The sequence below is a fragment of the Melanotaenia boesemani genome, chromosome 2, assembly GCF_017639745.1.
Source record: "Melanotaenia boesemani isolate fMelBoe1 chromosome 2, fMelBoe1.pri, whole genome shotgun sequence".
NCBI lineage: Eukaryota > Metazoa > Chordata > Actinopteri > Atheriniformes > Melanotaeniidae > Melanotaenia > Melanotaenia boesemani.
The window spans coordinates 27,120,758-27,144,842 of record NC_055683.1 but is presented as its reverse complement, the minus strand read 5'-3'; the positions used below and the strand labels follow the sequence as shown (position 1 = coordinate 27,144,842).

The 24,085-nt window shown below is 38.9% G+C and overlaps 1 long non-coding RNA gene across 1 annotated transcript; it reads left to right on the top strand.

Annotated features, from left to right (window-relative positions):
• Window positions 1-15,729: 15,729 nt before the first annotated feature.
• Window positions 15,730-23,829, top strand: LOC121653225. Its single transcript, XR_006012761.1, has 3 exons — window positions 15,730-16,444; window positions 16,534-16,627; window positions 19,962-23,829. It is a non-coding gene; the product is annotated as an uncharacterized LOC121653225 (long non-coding RNA).
• The last annotated feature ends 256 nt before the right edge of the window (window positions 23,830-24,085 follow it).

Here is a 24,085-nt window from a genome sequence, read left to right as displayed (position 1 = left end):
ACTTCCTTATAAAAAAGGCGACCAATGTCTATACAGTTCGGGGTTTCTTTTCTTTTCCCTTTCTTTTCATTGAATTTGTCATGACATACTATAGCAGCGCTCAAAACTTGCAGTCAAGTACTGTCAGCCCAAGTGCTCTGTGCACTATTGCCCCCACGCGGCGAAAAGTGGTAGGAAACATCTCTTTGGACGGATATGATTGATTGTTTTCACATTAAAACCGAAAGCCTGGATTGCAAAAACAACCTGATGACAACTAAATCTTTCCAAAAAGCTGTTTCTGGAAGTATTCGCTGCCAGGGATAAAGAATTAACTGGGTCACAGTCTAAAAGTAAGTGCTTTCTATTTTTTTTCCTCTTTTTTGCCATGCAAATCTATTCATTCAGTTAAATTTATCACTGTGCTGTGGTTAAAATCAGCTCAAAATATTACCATGCAGAAAAAGATAGCTTGCACCTAACCAGCTTAATGTAATTCAGTTATTACTGTTAGATCAAGTAGAATGGCATATTGCTGCCCTGTGCCAATATATAACAATGCTTTCTTTATGATCAGTCAAAGGATTAAAGGCCAGTTTGAGTGCAAAGAGAATGCTGGGTACTTCTGAAAACAGACAAGTGTATGTACGAGCAGCAATATGAGCTTTGTTGTCCTTGTTTCTTTTGAACTCACTGAAAAATGTATGCTGTGAAGGTAAGCTTCAAAGAGCTGTCACAAAGTATCTGTATGTCTCCCATTAGATTCTGTGAGTTAGAAGACCGGCAATAATGCACACTAACAGGGAACATCCAAGCTGCCATGAGCTAAATAAAGTCTGCTGTTGTTTCTCAAAGAGCCTTACTGATGTGTAAACAGGTGTGATATTCTTTGCCTTGTACATGTATAATCTTGCTGGAAATCAGTTTACATGGCATTTTTAAATGCTAGTTTCCCTCCTTTCGCAGTGTCTCATAACTTCTCAATGTCAACAGGGGCTCATTTGGTGTCATCCTTTGCTCCCTCCCTTTATTTCCACTCTCCTCACCCTGCTTCCACCCCATGTACCAACCCCCTACTGATAATGATGTGCTGATTATGAGGCTCTTAGGCCAGCAGATTGCTCTCCAGTCTCATTCACATGCAGTGGAAAATTGCTGCTGTCTTGGAGCCCCCACCCTGCTGTGCGTATCAGGCAGGTTGACATTAGCAAGCTGCTGGGAACAGCGCTCAGGCACGAGGGCAGGTGCTCTGTCTCTATCTCCATAACTGCTCTGCAGCAGAGGAAACAGAGGCGTCTGATGCTACAAGCCATGCTGGGGGGGCACCACAGGCGGGTGTCAGACAATACGGTATTGTGTAGCTGACATTTATGCATAAACATACTGAGAATAGTGACTTTCATTTGCCAAGTGGCAGGCCAAGGATTATGGTGTTGTACAGAGCACATCAAAGAAACAGTTTCCTGCATCCATTTAGACTTAGGACAAAAAGCAATGAAATTTTGTTTGGTTGGTTATTTCTCCCCTTTAATTAAACCGGTTGGTGTTGTATTATACGTCATTGGAAAGCCTGATTAGTTACCTTACAACAAAGTATAACTTGTAAGGATTGGGCTTCTGTGGAACGAGTTACTTTTACGTAACTGGGAAGTATGAATAGTGCCCCTAGAAAATATGCCAAAAACCTCTGCAATATTCATCTGTTGGTGTTCATTCTTTTTTGTGTTGCTTGCTTAATTGGATGATTGCAATCTGTCACAGTAATAAGGAAAAAAAAAAAAAAACAACACTTACTGGCCATGTTTCCACTTCTTACTTCAGATGTGTGTGGAAGATCCTCCTCATGCTAGTCACCAGCCTGGTCACATTTTGCATCCCATTCCTCAAACAGGGGTTGTTGAAGATCAACCATTGTGGTTGTGTTGGTGCCCAAGCTCGTCCCTCAAATGCTCAGTGGGGTTGAGGTCTGGCAAGGCCATTCCTTCGTCTCCAATCCCAAATACTGGAGGTACTCCATGATGATCCTGGCTCTGTCAGGGAGAGCGTTGTCATTCTGGAGGCTGATGGACTTAGTTCCAAGATTGTGGATATATGGGATTAGCACTGGCTCCAGAATCACATTCAAAAATGTTGGTCAGTCAGTTAGGTGCCAATCAGGTGCCAGTCTGTGAGTGCCACACACCCAACAGCACTTGAATGAACACCATCAGAAGAACATTACAGGGGATTTTGGCAGATTTTTGTGGGACACTACCCAAAAGTTCAGCTGTGTTGTTCATTCCTCAGAAGCACAATTCGTACAAGTTCTACCTCACTGTAACGACTAATCAAGCTTTCCAATAACGTGAAATACAACACCAATTGGTAGTATTGAAGGATAGAAATTATTTACTAAACTTTAATTTCCTTACCTTTTTTGCCAAGTTTTCTATAAATACTGCCATTAAAATGAGAATTTCAGCATATTACACTGAATATGGTTTAATATGTTTAATGATGGACTGGTGAACTGTCCAGGGTGTACCCTGCCTCTCACCTGTTAATGCTGGAATAGACTGGAATCCGGCTTTCCTGTGACCCTCAATGGACTAAGTGGTACAGAGAATGAATGAATGAATGAATGAATTTTTAATAAAATGGATTCAGAAATTTTGCACAAGTTAGATAAGCATTATTGACTAAAGAGCTACGCTAAAATGAATCTTAGGTGTTGTTTGTGGTCTAAATGATAAGAAAGTTAATCCGTAACACTTTGATGTTCTTGATCAACACAATAAAAATGTAAATTTGCACAACTCTTTTTATCAGTAAAGAGTTACTTTACTGAAAACAAATAAAAGCTGAATGTATTGACTTTCAACTCAAATGTGTTTGGGAAATCAAGAGCCCTGTTTTCAAAATAAAATAATTTTTCATTCTTGTTACATAAAGAATTTCAAGAAAAAAACACAACTGAGTACCCAGACCACCAGCACTAATGCACCTGCACGCTGTGCTGGATGCTGGCCTTTGAACTGTGCATTTTCACTTTTACCTATTCATGCTTTCCAAGTCTGTTTTTAATGCAGTGTTTTGAGAGCAGAATATAATTTAAGACAGATGATCTTTTCAGTGTAGAATTCACTAAAAGGCTGCTGACAACCTTTAACATCAGCATATTTAAATATTTAGACATGTCTAAATGTTTCAGCAGATTTTTTGTCAGTGACACTGACAGATACTTGGCAGGTACCTTTAGTTCACCATCAAATGGACTATAACCGTAATGCACATTCATATAGCACTGCGACTAAATAATGACTTACTTTGGTCTGGAGATGGAGAATGTGCTGTAGCTTTGCAAAGCTACTCTCTTTCCACGGCTTGCTTGATTTGCAATGGCTTTATTGAAATGAGCTTCATTTGAGATTGGCCCTATGCTATCTCACTTATGTATGCAGGCTTCATAGTGCAGGAGGAAACAAAGTGACCATGAAATACCAGCCTTTTCATCTGTGGGTGCAAACACTAAAACTATGCATGGTCTATCTGTTTCAAACGGGAAAACGGACCGGCCTTTTGCCTCAGTTTTGTTCTTCATTTCCTGTACTTGTCTGTAGATGCTGGCATCATTTGACACGCATGTTGCTGAATTCGCAATGTGGATGTGTTTTTAGAATAAAAAAAAGGTGTTCTCTCACAAGTGCCAGCAAATTGCACATATTCTGTGCAGGGTTGCTGCATCAATCACAACACCTCATCTTCAGTACCTCACAGATAAAATCTGATTTATACCCAGCAACAGATCACCTCACAGCTCTTTCTTTGAGACAGTGGTACAACTGCAAATTGAAACATGAAAAACACAACCAAACTCCTGCTACAAGATAAATAACAGCATCTGGGCAAAGACGTTAGACTAAAGCATCATATACTGTGACATCTCCAGATTTGTTTCCTTCCCACAACAAATTCCCAATTTGTTCTTCTTTCTTTATCTTCCCCCACTTAACATTTTCAAATGATTTTGTTCTTTAAATATGAAATAAAACATAAATGTTATAAAGGTACTGAAGCTGTGCCAGGTTATCTGAGTTTATGTGCTGTAAAAATAATATTGGATTGGTCTAAGAATATTAATAATATTAAAATATTATACCACTATCACCCAAGGGACAGCTCACTTAAGAATATTGCCTTGAATCACTGGCATAATTGGTTTCCCCCAGTCTCACTTTGATGTAAATAACATTAACAATTTTCCAGTCATTTTGCATTGATCCTCCTCTGCGGAATTGTGCCTCAAGAAGCAGCTGGAAATTGAATGTCTTAAACTGAAGATGTGAAGCATGCATTTCATTCAACTTGTCAGAGAAACCTCTGCACCTGAAAGATGCAACATTATTGGGATTGATTCTGTGCCTTGCCAGCAGCAATTTCTGTCCACCATGTGCTGACGGAAATGAGCACACTACACAGTATACATCGATATGCATGTGCATTATGTTTGATGCAATGCAGAGTGGAGCAGTTACATTTCAAATCTGCCATGTGACCCTCCAAAACACTCTATCACTGCTTGCTTTAAAAGCAGCAATTTTCATAAATCTGCTCTGCATTAGCAATTTGACATTTGCTAAGTGAATTCTGTGTTCTTGTATCACTCTGCCTGACCTTTGACACACGGATTTGACGGTTTGTTGTTTCAACTTGCAGTCGAAGTTGAGAATCTTGACTGAAATAAATACTATGGTTTACATAGGAAAGCATTGCTTTACAAGCTTTTTGCCTCTCTGTCCTCCTTCTTGCTTTGTCTGCTCCATCTGAACAGCTAATGAGCTGTAACACAACATATAAAGAACATTACATCTGTTAGATATGGTCATGGTCAGGATTTAGAGAGTGTTTAAAAACAGAGCTGGCAGCATATGCAGTACATACACAGTGAAATAATCAATGTTTACCACACTGTGCCGCAGCGTTGAGTTTTCTTACTGAAGCAATCAATTCAGCTAATCAATTATCACGACAGCCTCCTTTTCTTTGCACAAGACAGGCAGCTCATAAATCACTGACAGGTGGTATCACTGCAAACAAAGACAAGCTGAAATGCGACAGCAAGAAGCACTAGAAAGCATTTCTTTGATAATTTTAGATCACTAGCTGATAAAGCATATGTTTGTCTTTCATATTCAGGTGTTTGAAGGTGATTAAAGCAGCTTTTTGCATGCAGAGCAAAATAATCTATAGCTTCCACAATTTCTTTGCCATGCCTTTTGGCTGATCACATCACACTGCCAAATCCTCCAGCCTCTCAACTATGGCATGGTATATCATAGTATTATAAAATACCCTGAACACAGTAGAGATTAGGTGGGGTGAATAGAGATAAAAATGCCAGAGGTCTCCTTAGATTACTTACAGGTTTTAGCATGTGACATTCTTCCCTGTAGCTGTCTTAAGACTGGGTGTGTAATGCTGTATACCTGTTCACCCCATCATCTGAACAGAGATGCAACCATAGTAACATTATGCTGAGGTGCTACCTGCTACCAGATGCTCCTTACTGTCTCACATAACTGCAGTTTGTCCACAAAGTGATGCAGGAGGCAGGGTGGAGACAGTCCCTTGGGTTTTCAAAGTGTGAAGATTTTTTAACCTAAAGATTTCCAAATCTAATACTAGCAGCAGGCATGGACAGAATTTTAAAAACAGAATCATCACGTTTGACCCAGCTGTGTCAGTCTCGCAGAGATTAAAATATTGTCTGCTCAGTCTGAATCCATTAGCTGATTTTACAACACAGCGAATTATAGGGCGGAATGCTTGTAATCAGATCAATGGATGTGAATTATTGCACTGTACCGATGCCATTATAGCATATGGCTAAACTTTACCAATGTGTGACAGAGTGATTTATGTAGTTTTCAGGAGTTTGTGTAGCAAAATGTAAATGAATGTTGCAGAGTTAGAATGCTCCCATGTGGGTTTCTCTCTCGAAAGGACAGGACTGGATGAAAAATTTAAGATTCAGTCCAAAGGCTCTGCACCACTGTCTTCTTATTGTCAACACGGATTGTAAAAGAGATGACTATAAAATAAGGAGTGACTCATCTTTTCCAAACAGTATAACTCAGGGGATATGTTTTGATGTTTAGTTGATGTAAATATACCTTGTCAGAGATGTTTTGAACTCAAAGCAACTGACATTAATTTATACATTGCAAAATAATAATGCAGCATACAACTCTGACACACCAACAATTGGTTTGACTGCATAATGACAGATGCAATTCTCAGACATGTCTTGCAGGATCATTTGCTGGCTGCAGAGGAATTAAAATATTAACAGCCTTGTCCTTTTTTTTTTATAAAGGCTTTAAAAACTGCTTCGTTACTTTCTGAAGAAATGCAATTGGGGACAAGAGATTAGATGACCCGTTAACAGTTTATTGACAACATTTGAGGGATTTGCCATAAACTGACATATTGATTTTCATAAAGCAACAATAAAGTGGACTGTAAAGTACATCCAAGCATAACAGCATCAAAGCTTCTGAGAGTGTATGGAGCTGTTCATGTTAAGGTTTTATTATCCTTATCGTAATTTGGCATTTTCAGTATGCAGCCCACGTCCCCCCCCTGTTTAACACCTGAGTGTTAAAGCAACACACGGTTAACAAAGCAAGTCATCATTTTCATTAGAGAAGCCACTTGAGCTAATCATGGAGGGCTCTTATGGAGTGATTATGTCAAAAACATAAAGTGTCCTTGTGACGTCAAGGTAGCGTGTTGGAAATTAGGCAGCTGCACTAACTTCAGCAGACATACACTTATGACAGAGGTCATTTTTGTCATTAAGAGCACGGAGCCAAAGCTTTTTATCCTGGCACAGGATATGGCTGCTCCATAAAATTGATTCAGAGCCAACGGGCAATCATGTCCTTTAAGTCCATTAAACATTAACCATTGAGCAGGCTTGTGGTTGTCTTTTTGACAACGGCCTTAGATTGAATAGACTGAGCACATTCCAGGCTCACATAAATTTTTGCCTGCAGGCAATAAGACAGGGGAGTCAGATATTATCTCATGATGATTCAACAGCCTCTACTGGTCTATAGAGCCATCTGAACCTGCCTGTGGGCTTCAGCAGCCTCAGTAGTCTACTACTGAGTTTGTATCTATATTCCCAAAAGCAAAGCTTTTGTGTTTCACTTTAAAATATACAGTTGTCAAGAGATCACAGTCAGACATATCAGAAACAGTCTTATATTGGTTATTTATAATATTTATGTGTCCTCTGTTAAATCCACAGTGTATAGTTACACACAATAGATACTCAATTAGAAAGGTTTTCGTTTTCAATGTTGTGCCTCTTCCCTTGTATTTTTTTTAACTGTAAGATCAAATATATGGAAGTGTAGTGAAGGAGGAGGTTACTGTTATGCATAAAAAATAAACACCTGAAGAACATCTTGTCAAGCCAGATAAAAGTTTTCAAGTGGAAAAAAATTTCACATCACAGTGATCTTCTTTGCGCGTATTTTCACACATATGGCCAAAAGAAAAATCTTCTTTTCCTTTCCATCCTTCTGATCTTCCAGTTTAAGAGGGCATGTAATGATGAAGACACTCTACTGGCTCCCAGCCTGCCTTAGATCCAGCTCCGTCAGCTTTAACATCCCTCCCTAACTGCAGAGACTCTCAGACGGTGAAGGCAACAGATGCCAAGTAGCTGTTCCCGTTCCTACCATCAAGTCAAGACAAGCGTAAAAGGGACTGAAGCCTGCTTTGTGTTTGTGCTCACAGATGGCTAACAGGGTGTAGGAGACTTGGGATGAAGGCTGTAGACAGAGTGCAGGTCACCAGCAGAGTTATGGAAGCTGAACACTGTAGTTGTGAGTCAGATCTGTACTCAGTTTGGTTGTGGGTGCATTGCCTTGAGGCCAACCGAGTACTGCCCTCTGCAGTTCTCTATGCCACTTCATGACAATTCACCCTGAGCAGATGTGACTGCATTCTATCCAGAGCCAAAAGATCCTCTCTATGCTTTTTGTCACCTCTGTCTGATCTTACAAGGCCAGAATGCCTTCTAAATTCAGGTGACGATGCTGACTGTGTTGTAGACAAGCTGAGGCATTCATATCTTGTTCACTATTTCCTGCAAAGTTCAACATACTTTTCAGATGTGCAGACATGAACATTTTGAAGATACATAGTCATTTTAGCTCATAATGGTATATAGTAAAATTGATGTAAACATGCAGCACAAGTTTATTACAATGTTCCTTTGAAAAACCCTTCTAGTTTCATTCAGAGATTTTCTAAAACACATATTCACTGTTCTTCTGACAAGTGTGTTCTTTTGCTTTCTGGACAGCACCCTTTCTTTGATGGGTTTTATGTCCACAGTGGCCTACAGTTTTCAACACACATAACTACTGCCAATGCTCCAGCAGGTGTGAGATATGACAGTGAAGATTGGAAAGAAGAAGAAGAGGTGTTTATTTGATCAGCAAGTTTTTTAAAGCTCAGATTGAGGCTCAGGTCCAAGCTTTTGGATCTTCACCTAACACAGCAGATAAGGAAGCGAAAACACACAAGTACCATGTCTGCAGTTCTCTATTATGCAGCGCTATATTCAGCTTTACAAATCATTGAGTTGAAAGCTTTTGAAGGTTCTGCAGCATTCATAAAAAGATTAACATCATTAAGCCCAGATTAAAGATTATTAAAGGTTATTCAGTAACAAATACAAATGTTAAAATCTATTTCCTCTCACCTTGCGGATGTGAGCTGCTCAAAAAGAAAAAAGAAAAAATGGAAATAGGGTTTAATAGTCAGAAATTTGCTTTCCTATCAAATAACATTTTTCATTCCTGTTATTTATTTATTTATTTATTTATGGGAGCAGCTTGTGTCTCATTTATTCCTTAGTCCTTCTTCTCCACCTCTCTGTTGTTCTAATTTCCTGTTTCCTTGTCTCCAATTTTCTTACACATTCCCTGTTCAAATGTCAAGCAGCAGCTGCCACTGCCTCACCATTGCAGTCTGTGCTCATAAATCTGTGCTAATTCTCCACCTCTCTTCCATAGTGTATAAATCTCTGTGCACACATGAGCACTGGTCCTTTTGATGAATGGGCAAGAGAAAGCATCGGGTGCCAAGCGAACTCCAGTAGAGTATGCAATCCACACAAACACAGACAGCAGAACTGCAGCGGTATGAAAGTAAGCAGCAGTATTTCCCTCCATTTATTTAGGGATTCTTAATAACTATCTCAGATTCCATATGATGACAAAGCCCATATAAGCTCTTTCACCCTTGATCTTTTTTTTTCTTTTTTTTTTTTTTAAACCTTTTTTTTTTTCCATTCTTTTAAGGTCAAGTTGTCACAAAGACTTGTGGAACTTTTTTGAGTTTTATCCCATTTTAGGACTAAAAATAAGAAATGCAATCAGTTCTTCCAGTTAAAACAATAAAAACCCACATTAACAAATAATTATTTTAAAGAATAAAAATGATGAAGATCGCTCAGTGAAAAGATGACGGTCGCATACAAAATCACCAGCAAATGCAGCTGTTATGTTGTGCTTCATTAATACGAGCTGCCTCAGTAGGCTCAGTTGATCTCCATGTCAACACACATTTTCAATTTAATCATGCAGCTTGACTTCTTGCTGGGAAACCAATCATAAATGATCTCTTTGCATCACCAGGGGCAAAAAAAAAATAAAAAATAAATAAAGAAACACCCCCACTGCCTTGTCAAGTACCAGAAACTCTCCTGCATACAGACATCTTGATGACAGAGTCCCTTGGCACAGAACATTTGTCCATCACTTTGTACACTAAATGAAACTTCAACAGATGACATTAGTCATTATAAAAAGCTTGTTGTGGCACCTCTTCGCTGAAGCTCTCTGCATCAGTTCCACCTGACACTTTACAGGTGAGGATGCAACAGCAAGCCAGTCTCAAGCTGACAGATCCGAGGAAATATTGTCATCCGAGCTGAACAGATAACTCATAAAATTGAATTTTTTTATATCAACATTAACAAGTCAAGCCCTGCAGAGAAATTTCACTCTAAACATGAATATCCTGGTTGTCTGAATGTCCTACCTGACTGGATTCCAGAGGAAAGTTTGCAACAAAGAAATCTGTGTCTCCCAAGATGGTATAAATGGATGACCTCTGTGCTCAGGCAGCTCCGTGGGCTCAGTGTGCCAGTCTAAATCAGGAGAGCCAAACAGAACGAGACATTTATTTATTTATTTATTTTCCTTTCTTTTCATATCAATGCTGCTGCACCAACCACAGGCGCAAAGGTCTCCCAAAACTCCAGATGGCCAGGTTGTCCTTGAGTGGTCACAGAATAAAAGTTAAAGAAGTAGGCTTTTAAAAAGACTCGTTCTTCTAAAAAAAAAAAAAAAAAAAAAAAAAAAAAACTGGAGCATTAGCAGGGGAAAGGAATGAGAACACATTTTCCCTGCTCAACAGCTACTAAAAGGTACAAGTGGAGCTTTGACCTAAATGCCAACTTTGATACTGACATGATAACATGCAGAAGGTCACCATGATTTGCTTGCTTATTAGTACTGAACAGAAAGTACGAGTGAGGCTGATGAGAGTTTTTCAGTTTATAAGATATCTGGACATAAACCAAAAGACTTCCGGAGGAAACAGCAGCAGAAGCCAGCTCAGTGAATTTTTAGAACAGCATGTAAATGACAAAGCCATAAAGGAGCCTAGTAACGTTTTTTTTCATAGGAGATTTGAGCCATAAAGGGAAGGATACCACAACTGTAGGTACCACAAAAAAGTCTTTCATAAGGTTAAAAGAATGCTGAATGTGGGAACAAATGCTATGTAAATATTTGTGTGTATTTGTACACGATTATCACAATTATTCACTAAGTTCTCCTTCTGCTACCTCTTCTTCTGGCCTCTCTGTCTTTTTCTTTTCTCTGACATCAGTAGGTATAACGTGCCACCTGACAATTAAGTCTTACTCTGCACACCCTTGAGGGGAGTGAAGTAGAGATATGGGATGCTGGAGCAGAGACAGCGGGAGGTGGAGGGTGGCAGGAGTAAAATATGAGTGTTTTGCCAATCTCGCTGACATGTTGTAGCCACCTGCTCCCCCAGCCCCTCCCACGTACCACTGTAATTCACAGAGCAATGCTACATCTTCTGCGACAGGCTCAGTATATCTCTCACTGTTTTTACAGTTGAAATTCTTAGTCGAAGCTTATATTTAGCGATCCTCATCAGGCTGTGGAAGCACATTGTAAAGACCATGCAGAGCACTCTAAGACCTTGCTGACATACATTCACCAAATAAACACGTGACAGCGATGTGTGCAAGTTAGCATTGTGAGTAAAAACAGTATCAGCAGCAGTAATCTAATTATCCTGACACTGAGTGAAGGGCACATAAGGGATTATGAGGGTTAAGTACTGCATTCCATTAGTGATTTGACACTTATCACCTCAGTTCATTATCTATAATTATCCGAACAGCAGCTGAAAAATCTAGACAAAACAGTACAGATTGTAAGAAACCAGAGCATTGCTTTATGGTTGCTATTTTAAATCAGATAGCCTCATTTACACTTACATTAATTCACTAAATGGTTGCACAATACAAAGAGGGGATCAGGATCAAGCTGAACAGTCCCTCAAGGTTTTTTCTGTTCATGGTCGATGCTTTAGTGGGATATGCAGGAGCAGAGGGGTCTACTTAGCAAATAATGTTAAAAAAATCACAAGTAATTTATTCTACAGTACTGTAAACACCCTTTGGGCAGAATGTCATGTGGCGGGTGTTTGTCGGTGTTTGTGTGTTTCGACAACCCCACTTGCATGCACATCAGAAGTGGCCTCCTTCATGTGCGCTGCTTCCAGTTCACATTAGCTCGATACAGGTGAGGACCGTGTGTGGGCTGCTGTCACCTAGCCTCCATCACTCCTCCTCCTCTGCCTCTCCCCGAATATCACGGCTGTTTCATGTCATTCATTAATGGATGCCCCAGGGCCAACAATAGCTCACTACAGCCTTTTATTGCTGTCACTTCGCTCTCAGAGCCGTCAAGGTCAAATCTACTTCACTGTCGTTCACCTGTCACATTCAGCTTGCTGACATTTGTGTTATGGGGAACAAGAGGGAATGTGTGTGTATGCCTAAAATCGGAGAAAGAGAGTAAAAGAGGGAAAGGAAAGAGACAGAATGACAGGGAGAAGGAAGAAGGAAAATAATAAAATGTCAGGAGAGCTGCCATGTGAACAGATGTAGTCTGTTCTCTGTCCTTGATTAACCCTGATGAGTGTCACTCCTATGAGGATAAAATATGTAAGTAAAAATTTAGGGACAATCTGTTTCCTCAGGAGCATTTTAAAACACTGGATAATTTTCTTATTTTAGAGAACTGATTAGTTTTCAAAGACAGTTAAAGACTTGATAAAATTAAAATGTGAACTCATCAATGATCTTTGATCAACCATTTCCAATGGTTGGCTTTATTATGGAGTCGAGGCTCCAGCAGGTATCCTTTAATTTTACAGGTTGGTGGTAGTACATGCTTAGCACTTCTGCTTGTTGCACCTCTGCAGGTGCCTAAATGCCAGCTGCAGGGTCTTCAGCTAGATGTCATCCTTCACTGATGTTTCACCCCTTTACCTCCATTACATCTCGGGATGGTGGGGCAGCGGTCAAGGACGTCTCACTGCCACTCCTTGCAGCTGGATTTTAGTACTCAGGTCCTACTATGTGGCTATTCTGGTCCCCCAACTCTTGTCTCTTCTCCGTAACCACAGCCAAAAGCTTTTTTTCTCCATTTCTTCAGAGAGTAATTTGTTTCTGAGAAACCAATGTCTTTCAGGAAGCACTTAGTGGTGGTGGTAATGTCCATGGGAAACTTCAGCTGCAAGTCATGATCAGCTCTCACTGACCAGTTGCTTTCTGTGGCCAAGATAGGTGAGTCTGTGATGACTGTTCTGTTGCAATGAATCAGACCAGAGGCTTCTGCTGATGTTGGGCTTGTCTATTTGCAATGACTTTCTTGCTTTCAGTGAGTTCTGCCAGCTGCCTTAGCACCTGGTTGCACCGCCACCTGAAATGACCTTGTGGTTGAGTGTGGCCTGGGCAGTTCCACACAGGCTGCAGTTTTCTTCTGAGCCAAACCATCGGGCTAGATTGCTGGGCTCGGGATGGTGTCATATGTGGCTAGGATTAGAAAGCTCAGCCTTGTCTCGGGTATCCTCTACAAGTCACTCCACCCCATCGCTCTGGGGAGAATGCCCTCCCACTTTATCCACAAGGATATGTCCTTGCTGGGGATTGGCATTCAAAATTTAAAAGGTTCACGTTCCCAATTGAATCAATCCAAAACCTTTGCTGTTGTGGATATGCTCTAACATTCTGAGTTGCTCAAGTTTGCTCAATGATTTACACCTTGATTACAAGAAGCAAGTGTTAAATTTCAGCCTTTACAGAAAGGTGAGCTGACTAATAGGAAGCAGCTGAGGTACTAAACGTAACACAAAGTTTCAGAAAACATGTCATGTTTTATTATGTTTTTCACCTCAGCACCACCATAAAATGTCAATGCCTACATGAATAAACGTAAGCAATCTGCTCTAAATAAACTGTATGATGCTTATCATATTTCTCATCTTGTTGGTGAGGATGAACTAAACCATTACAGTTTGTTAATTGCATTAGATTTAACCCCTGAACATCATAAAAATATATAACAAAGATATAAATGGACTGTTAAGGAATAAGACCAAACTCTATGACTGAAAACAACACCTGTGTACTTCGCATTTAGTTGAGTTAAGATGTTTCAAGAGAGTACGCTTGACACCTTCAAGGCTTGACAGGGAGGAAATATGTGAGAAATGACTTAAAAAAAAATCCACATAATGCCTGAACACAGCTACCAGTTGTGGTGTTTCCATGGTTCCTGACTAATTAAGATCTAGCAAAGAGCCAAGAACAGAAATCATCTCTATGACCAGTGACCTTCCATCTTTCTGCTATTGTTTTTCCTCTTTGCACCATGACACAGAAACCTCACAGATTAGTGTAGTTTAGACAATATGTCAAAAAAAAAAAAAAAGATATTTGACCAGCAAGTGTAATTTAGTGTGTTATAGTATCTGTCAAAACAGTAACAAACATAATTTTTTTAACCATATTTGTAGTCCAAACTCAAACCTAAACTCATAAGAAATCAATTGTGATGGAAACATGAGAAAAAGCATACATGTAACACAACACAAATTGACCCCAAAAAGAATTAATATAGGAGTTTTCAACCTGTACCTGTACATATTTTCCTTTGAATTTGCATGATACATATTAATAAGGACCAAAATCTTAGTTGTTGGACCCATACTGAGCAAAAAACAGCATGACAGGCTACTGCTTAATGTAACAGCTTCAATGTAATAATAATAACAAGGGGCAGTCACCCATGGCAAATAGACATGTTTGTATTTGAAACAGATGGGCTCAGATTGTTTTTAGAAATAGTTGTCAACATTATGGAAATGATCTATATAAAGAGAGACCCATTTTCTTGTGTTTTGCCTCCTTCAGACTCAGATGTATTATCTCTTATTTGCAAAATTGTTATGTGATGCTTCCTAAAGGAAAAGTCATCTTAACCGACCATTTCTTTTACTGATACCCTTAGAGGCAGAGAAACTGCTAGCATTAATTTATTTCCATGTGCCAGGACCGACTATTTAGCTTATTTTTGACTATTTGGATGAAGCCTTTGAATTTGATGGCCAACCCAATTTATTTGAGCCATACAGAGTACACAGAGCTGTTTCTAAAAATTATAGGGAAGATGAGAGAAGAGAACTACAGCCTGAGGAGGATTGACTTTTGCAAAATTACCTCTTCCCAGTATGAAGCAGGTCTCTCTGATCTTGAAAAGTATGTTTTTTCTTCAGAAAAACGTGGTCTGGTGAGGGATTTCTTCTCCTGTTTGACTGGCAGTAATCATCCCACTCAAAATGCTCACTGAGAACACTTTGGTCTGCAAGGTGTGTGCAAAGTGTGCAGGCAGGAGGGTTTTTCATAAATTTGAAACACTGCCAGCCGCAACTTTATTGTGTCCCAGCCCCCCTTTGGTAAGTCTGTGAAAGCCACACAATTTGTAACTTGATATTTATTTGCCGCAGTTTGAAAAAGCACTAACAATGTCTAATTTTGTATTCAAACCCTGTAACACCCTGTCTTCCCAGGGTAGCTGCTTCTCCTGTCAGTCACATATAGATTGTTGTCTTCCTGTATCACTGGATTGTTTTTAGAAATGTCTTTTTTCCTCCTAACACATGCTATTTATGCATTTCTAATTGATATTTCTAAGGGCAGATGCGTAATGGCTTAGACTACATCCCTTCACATGACACAATCTGCGTGTGTGTGTTCTGAGGTCACTGAGAATTGCAGAATTTTTTTTTTTTACAAGAAGAATCATTCTTAGAAAAACCAAGAACAGATTTTTCATTTCTCCAAACATTTGAAAGTAATATGAGTGTCTTTCTTCTTTCTTACCAGACTAACATGGTTGGTGTTGTAGTTGTAATCAAATAATTGTTTTACTCATTTGTACTTCATGGCTCATTATCCTTGCTTACCACACTCCCTATCTAGTAGGCCCCATGACAAGAAAGCCTGAGAGAGTGCCTCTTTGTGTAATTTCACACTCATAACAGAAAAAACACTCTTATGCCAGACACAACCATTTTTAGTTTGCAAGAACAGAGTATTTCTCTGTTTATAGTGACATTTAAGGCTGTCATGCCGTTTTGTTGGGGTAGTTTCTTCTCTGTTCAAACTGACTTCATCCCTTGTCTTATGAACGTCAGAGATGATGACTGAACTAAGACCCCCAGGCGGCGGAGTATGAAATCAACCAGTATATCTGAAAGTTGGTTTAACTGTTCTCAGAGAACGTCAGCAAATACTGCAGCAAGAACTTTGGACGTAACTTGAGATAGCAAACTTGCACAATCTTCAGGACAGGCTGACAGCCAATTATTAACATTTTTTTTTACTCCACAAAATTTCTTTTGAAACATCCTCCATTCCAATTCTGGACTTGAAAAGGAGACCATTTTTCCAGACAGTGATTTCTTCCAGTATCTCATCTCCTGGTGTCTCTGTGTGTTTTTAACAGCCAGGCAGGCTCTCCCATGGGGTTACAGTCTTGCAAGCCTTGCAACTCCTCCCTACAAAGTAAGGAGGAATGCAGACAGACCGGTGGCTGCCCTTGTGTGTGTGAGGATTGTAGATATTGCTCTGACCGCTGCTGTGACATCTGCTGCCAGATGTGTGTAGACCTGTGTTCTGGCTTGTGTTCAGGAGACTGCAGCTATACCTTCTATACTCTCTGCCTCAGCCTGGCACAGAACTGTATCTTACTTTTTACCACCCAGCAAAGAGAAACTTCAGAGGTTTAATGTAAGTCTAATTGTAAAGCAGCTGTTATAAAAATTACCTTGCACCTAACTTAACTTTAATATAACCTGAATGTGCTGTTTCTGTTCTAGAAGCTGTGATACCTCGGGAACAGCTTGCCTACCTGAGCATCTGAAAGGAAAGCGTGACCAGGCGATGCCTTGAAATAATTTGCAGATACACCAGGTAAATTAAATTTAGCTACACAGCATTTGTTTTGTTTTCTCCAGAGTCTTGGCATATGCTCTGGGATTTAAACACAGATGGGTTCTTTATTTTATGAAAAAAGCGAATAATGGAAGTTTCAGCTGTGCTATAACTATCGGAGAGATTTTTCAATTAGGCTATTTAATCCACATTGATCCCAAACACTTTCTGCTGCCAGTGCCATGGAACAGATTCAGATATGAGTATTAATAACTTTCAAGTGGATTTTTGGGATAATAATGTTGCATTTCATTGGTGAAAGACTCCTTGATTCCAGCACATGATGCCTATAACATTTAACTAGCAACACAAATCATCCTCTAATCTCAAAGGGTCAATACAGACCTACATATGAAAGCCATTTTGTGTTACAAGTTGACCTGTGCATGTAAGTGATTAATGTAAAGCACAATAAGGTAAAGAAAGCAATCCAGTGGGTACTCATCTCAGTTGACTTTGAGGTTTTGTGCCCATTTCCTAAAAACAAAAAGAAAAAAAAAATCCTTAAATGCTGCTCTGAGACCAAATGCACATCTTGTACTGCCTTGAAGGACGAGTTTCATGCCCATGTGCACAAGACCAGGCTTAGCACTGTAGAGGCTTCACACATTCTTTCAAGATAACCAAAATTTATCAGTGAAAATGGAAGACAAATACTTGCCTGGAAAACGCAGGAAGGCTGCCTTTGCAGCAGACGTTCACAGAGAAAGGAGAACAAAAATGTCTTTTTGTAAGATTTATGTTTCAAAAGAGAAACATATGGCATTGCCTGTGATGTACTATTTTAGTTTGAGTAAATATTATCCACTCAAACTCCTACTTACAATCTAATGAAAGATGGAAAAAAAGGTGTTGAGTTTATTTGTTTTAATTAAAATCACCAAACTGAATAATTGAAACCATCAATAAGTGAATAAATTTAAGGTTCAAAATGGTAAGAAAATGAACATTGCTCTGAGATGCTGGGGGTGTGTCTGTTAAAGATACTGATAAACAGATTTCAGACCAGTGCAGGTGAACCACACTTACAGCCCAAACAAAGCCCCATTTAACAATTAGATGGAAATTCACAAATGCATGCGGGAGATACAAAATATTTATGTACATATTTATTTGCCTTCCAGCTTGAACAAAGTTTTTTAACATTGTTAAATGTACATTTTACATTCCCATTGTGGGTATGTCTTGCAGAAGGTACAGCCAAGATATTAGTGCTGCATAAGCAAGTCAGTGGGGAAAGAAGAGACTCAGATGATGGTTGCAGTAGTGTATAGGTGTAGCCATTAATCCCAGCTGTAAAAGTTTTTAAAACTATCAGGGTGAAAAAAGAGGCTCATATTCATGGCAATCCTAAACTCTTTCATTGCAGCAAATTCATGCTACTGAGCCTGATTGAACACATTTACTCCTAAAACTTGTTTTTTCTTGGTACATAAACAGCTAACTTCTATGGTGCTGCTATTTGGTGCTGGCACTTCACAAAATTATTCTATGGTGTGTTAAAGGTCCATTAAGACTGTATACATACAATCCTGTGATATCAAAAGTATGGTTGTTGAGTCTCCTTTTTAACTTATCTTCACTAAATTAATCCAGTTGCTCTGTATTTCCGTGATAAAGACTTAACCGTTAGCTAGCTAGTTGTGACATAGATGGCCTGTTTGGTGAATTCTAGACTAAATCCTAAAATCCTAAGCAGAAAGTCTATGAAAATCTCTTAACAATTCTTTACTCTGGCTTTAAGCAAAAGTAGATATATATTAGTGGTAAAATGTGTTTAAAATATTAAGTACCATCATCAGAGTGTGAACAGTGTTTTATTGTTGCTGCTGCTGAAGGTGGAGCTAGTTTGAGCCTCTTTGTTTATAGTACATGCACAGGAACATCCGGTAAATCTGAGTGGCCATGAAATAATTAATGGGAGAAAATATTAGTTTTATTAATCAAATGTGCTGGTGAGGCATTGTGCATTTGATAGTGACAGTTTGCAAAAGCATAAAGGTATGAGGAAAAAATAAATAGCATCAACACAAGAGAGTGGAACATAGGTGAACAGGTGAAATATAGAATAGTGAGAATAATGCAATTATAACTAATCAAAATAAAGATGTTTACATTTTTAAAAATACTAAAGGAATATTCAAATGATAAGTTCAAACTTGTAACAGTGTGTAGTGTTTAAATCAAGCTTTGAAAGCAGTTGATGTTAATAAAATCCTAAGTATTAGTTCATTTATGTGAATTTACTGGCAGTACATGTACTGAGTGCAACAAAACTAAATAATAACAGATCAGTTGTCTTGGAAAAAGTAATTAAAGAGAGTTGGTCAAAGAATGGAATGTATAACTCTGGTAGAGATTATGAATAAGATTCAAATGCCTTCCATGTAATAAGCATGACTAATACACCTACCAGTCAAATGTAGTCATAATTATACTATTAACTGTAGCCTACATAGTTAGGTCAATATGTCGGATGAATTTTGGAAAATGCACAGTTCTGCACTTGTAAACAACTGGTTTTAGCATTTTTGCTCCAATGCTACTGTACTGCCAGTTAGGATTATCACACCCCCTCAGGTCAGGGTTAATACTGCAGTAGTTTCTGTACAACCCACCGATTTTCAAAAGAGCATCAGCACTACCTGCACTCTTCCAAATTAGCATAAAGTTTTTCACTGAAGTCTTTATCAAAGATAAGACGGTGATTTTTGCCCTAGACCACACCAATCAGATGCTTCTACTGGTAACTCATCATTCACTGCTGTAATGTGTTTTGCAGGTAGTTTTGAAATAGTTAATCCTGGCCTGACTACAGGGTCAATGCACTGACTTCCCCATGTTTATATTTGTATATATGCATGTTAAATATGGTGAAATTCAATTAGCATCAATCAGACTAGCAGCATGAAATGCTTGTTAGTACGACCCCTGTACAACATAACAAGATGGTTACTTGAATGTTTTCTCTCTTGTCATCATGTTGATGTGTGTATTGATCAGAGTTTGTTTTATTTCAAAGTGACTATGAAGCCAAGCCATGAGCTGCAGGTCTGATGAGGTCTGAGATGAGAAGCTCAAAGACTTTGACAGGGGGAAAAAATAGTTGTGCATGCGTGTGTGTGTGTGTGTGTGTGTGTGTGTGTGTGTGCACATCTGAATTTGTAAAACAACATTATCATTTATGTGTAAGATGTTTCTGTACAATCAAATGAATAGTAGAAATCTTCATGACTATGGGCTGCAAGAGATTTTGCAAGTGTTATTTTTTTTCTCTTTGTTTAAATTAATTTATTATTTTTTTTATTTTCAGATCAGTGGTCCTTACAATGAGCTCAGGATCATCGCTATCATCACAGCTGAACAAAATCCCTCTGAGCGAGTGATATTCTGTTATCTGGTGAAAATGGCTTTTTGTTCAGAGCTTTTCTCCTGATTTCTCATACGCTTGTGATGGCAGACACTTTTCAATGGACTCTTTTCCAGTTCAACGCTGAAGACTATTTAATGAAGATGGATTTCCCCCTCCCTCTCTGGTTGGATTACAAAACATTTTTCTCAAAAACTAACAATATAAACATAATCCTCCAACATAAGTGCAACCCTATAGAGATGGATTTTTCCCAAGAGATTAAACTGTATAAATGGTCTGCAGTTTCACCTACACTCTATTTCAAAGCACTCAAATGTCTGCAAGATTATTTTTCACTTTGATGTAAACAAAACATATGGTCTCTCATCCTGTCCAATATTAAATATTTTTGTGAAGAAAAAAGTGCCTGAGGCATCACTTGGACCATTTTACTTTTTGTCAGAAAATTGCCGGTTTAAATGGTAATTTTAACGATTGAGCAAGCCGTGCTCTGTGCATCAAAAGAAGTTTATACTGAGGACACGTTCAGTGGTTTGATAGCTTGCATTGTGTCCTCAACTGCCCTCATGTCTTCACAGTTTACGTTATCTACTTTGTCTCACTGGACTTTTAAGTGAACTTACTCCAAAAGACATTTGTGTCCCTGTCAAATTCAGCAGACAGCTGCATAACCGAACACAATCCTTGAAGTGACCTTATCCACATGAAAATTTGTTTTGCGTCTGCAGTAACTGAGAGCCAGAAAAATGGCAAATGTGGGATATTTACATTTATTTATTCAGCTGACGCTTTTATCCAAAGCGACTTATAAGTGAAAAGCAAACTGGACACAGGGTTGGATTTTTTATGTTACCCAAGGACACTTCATAATGTGGACTAGAAGAGCTGGGCTGGAACCAGGAACCTTCTGAAACAACAGCTACCCCAAATGTTACTTGATTCCTACAGAAAAGATGGGATTTGTCTACTGCTTGTATAATTTAAACACCCGAATGACTTGAGTGTTTTTGCACTGTGTGGATTTGTACAAACGAAAAAAAAAAAAAGTGTATTCATTCACAATTGGGACACGTCAGGCAGACAGCATGGTAACAGTAATAGTGTCAGGGTGAGGTCTCAAATGACGGAGATTCCACCTCAAAAACGTGTAGTAGGAAGAAATTTAAGATCTTGTGGGGATGTTTTTTTTCTTTTTCTTGACTTTGCTGTCTTTCATCCTCCTTTCCCTTTTTTATTTTTGTTTGAACAGATTCTCTCACCTCTCTCTCTGTCTATGTTCTCATCTCATGAATTGCATTGCCTTCACTGAATGTTTTCAGGTTAGGAGTGGAAGTATGTATTGTGTGCTGCTGTCAGTCAACTAGATTACAGCTCTGGAGGATCCAAAAATAAGTAGACGGTTCCTAAATTTGCTGGCCAGATATATCTAAAAATGTCTGTTTTTTCCCACACAAGGGTTTGTGGTTTAAGAATAAAATCAACATAAGAGACAGAATGAAAAGACAAAATCTGATTTTGATTCAGGAAAGCTGCTATCAAAGCACATCTTGTGCATGCAGATTTCTTCTGATCTAATGAACAGAAGAAAATAAAAGAGACAAATGCTATTCAAACCTTCAAAGCTGTTTCTGTTTAATTTTTTTTGGTTACAACAGCTCGTTGGCTTCTCATTTGTCAGAAGTCCTACAAGGGTGTCGGATTAGATCGACAAGGCAATGTGAGATGTACATTTGACTTTCCTCTTGTCATTCAAAAAATGTTTAGATGTTTTCACATATTGACTTGCAGCTTTGAGCATTAATAAGTCCTTTGAGCACATTGTTAGAGCTACCTGTGAACCAAATGGCTAAGTTAAAAAGTTACATCAGTTATGAGAGAGTGGAGGTGGGTCGGCGCATGGTCTCCATCTTTTTTGCTCTCCCGCTGTGTGTCAGCTATTTAGATTCCAGCGATGTACAGGTAAGACTGACTGAAGATGGAAAGATGGGGAGTAGCGGAGTGGCTGAATGGGGGCGGGGGGAGTTTTTTTTTTTTTTTTTTTTTTTTTTGCTTGAAATTGGATTTTATTTTTGACCACTCTGAGACCTCCATCTTATCCTGTAACCCAGTCCTCCCACTCAATTTCCATCCCACCGTGTGAAAATTGGAGTAATATAAAGATGTGAGCTGCTGATGGAGAAGACTGTCAGAGATAGTAACAAAAAAAAGAGGGCAAGGGAATGGTAAAGATGCAGACAGTGAGATATATTGGGGAGGGTGTGAGATGGAGAGCTAACATGGTGGCAGCACACTGATTTCAGCATTTCCAGTGTAGCAGATGACTTGACCAGATCTGATAGCTTTTACTCAGGTGGAGAGACCAACTATGTAACTATCACACTCCAGTGAATTATTTACTTTTAGTGGTTTCCCTATAGCAAAATTTACAATACTGAAAACTCATGAATAAAACTAGCAGTTTATAAAAAATGCCTACAGGGTATTTGGGCGTGAACAATTTAAATCTAATCACTCAAAAAGTAATAAGTCTGAGAAGTGATTATCTAATATTTCCTTAGCCACCAAGAATTCAAAAGATAGTTGAAATGAAACACAGACACCCCTCCAACCTGATTCCCCCTCCTCGTCTTCCTCCTCCTCTCAGGTGGACAAACCAAAATTATGAGAACATTACTCATTTTGATGCATTGCGCAGTATGATTTGATAACATTTCAGTCAAACAAAATCTCTGTATTTCAAATGTATCTCATGCTATCTTCCAATAATAGACAGTATTTAACCGATTTACCAGCATGCATTAAAAAAGGAGGAAATCATTATCTTAAAGTAAAGAGTCCAATCAATGAATAGAACCAATGTCTAATAATGTGGTGGGATGTTCTGTGCACAGTTGGTCTGCATTCATAAAATATAGCTTGACAGCCCATTAGGCACAGTTAAAACGAAATCAGATTCTGGCCATCCTCCAAAGCCATTAGCCCATGGGGTCAAGCTGAAGACAACCTGGTAATTGACCAATTGATTCAGGAAAATGGTTGGTCCCTGAGAAAGACAACAATTTTGTTAATTGCATTTTTAACAGTGAGTGAAGGGATTACAGGTATATAACAGAAATGACAGGCCTGAAGTGGGCCTAGCAATCAGGCAGTCCGATTACTGCCACTTCTGTGAGTGAGTCCTCAGAGCTCTGGTCCTAACACCCAAATAATACAAACCAAAGCTCAGTCTGAGATGTAATGAAAGAAATCAAGAGCCCTGAAAGTTGTTGTGAATAAAAATATGGAGAGCCATTACTTTTTTATGATGTGGAAAATGGAGAACTGGTCATTGTAAGTTCTGCATGAATAAAAGGTCCGAGTTGTTTGGCCAGACATAAACGAAATCCTCTGAATTCTAACAAAACCTCTGGAGCCAACAGTCCGTCACATTAATGGAGGATAACAGTTGTAAGGTCAATTCTTCTTAGTAGGTTGTTGTATGTCTGTGAGTGTGAGTTTATTTGTTCTTTGAATGTGAGGAATCCTTTGAGCCTCACAGATGCATCTGGAATGAGTGTTTAATGATTAACTTCATAAACATGCCTGACCACGACGCGGTTGAGCTTCTCACAAATTATTTATGAATCGAGTATTGGCAATCAAGTGTCCATGAATATACAGGTGGACAGTTTAGCAATATTCCTGTGTCTTCAAATGAGCCTTCTCAATAGTAAATTTAAGAAATCATTTGCAGAAGTTCCCCATGCAAGGAGTGGATTGCTAATGGCATCATGAAGACATGTGGACTAATTTTATTGGACTAATTTTATTGTTGTCTTGCAAATCAGCTGGGTTCTTGAGATATTATCAGGGTCATGAGAGAATCCAAAATGTTAGGACAGTAGAAAGTTGCATTGGACTAGTCAGTATCCTATTATGGCAGCTATGGAGGCCTTTTTAGTACTGGTAATCAACAATGGTGGCTCCTAAGAGGTTAATGTACATGCTAACAGCATCTTAGCTGTGAAGCATATATTCATTGCAAGAAGAGCAAAGAATGATAATAAAGGCTTTACAAGGTAGAA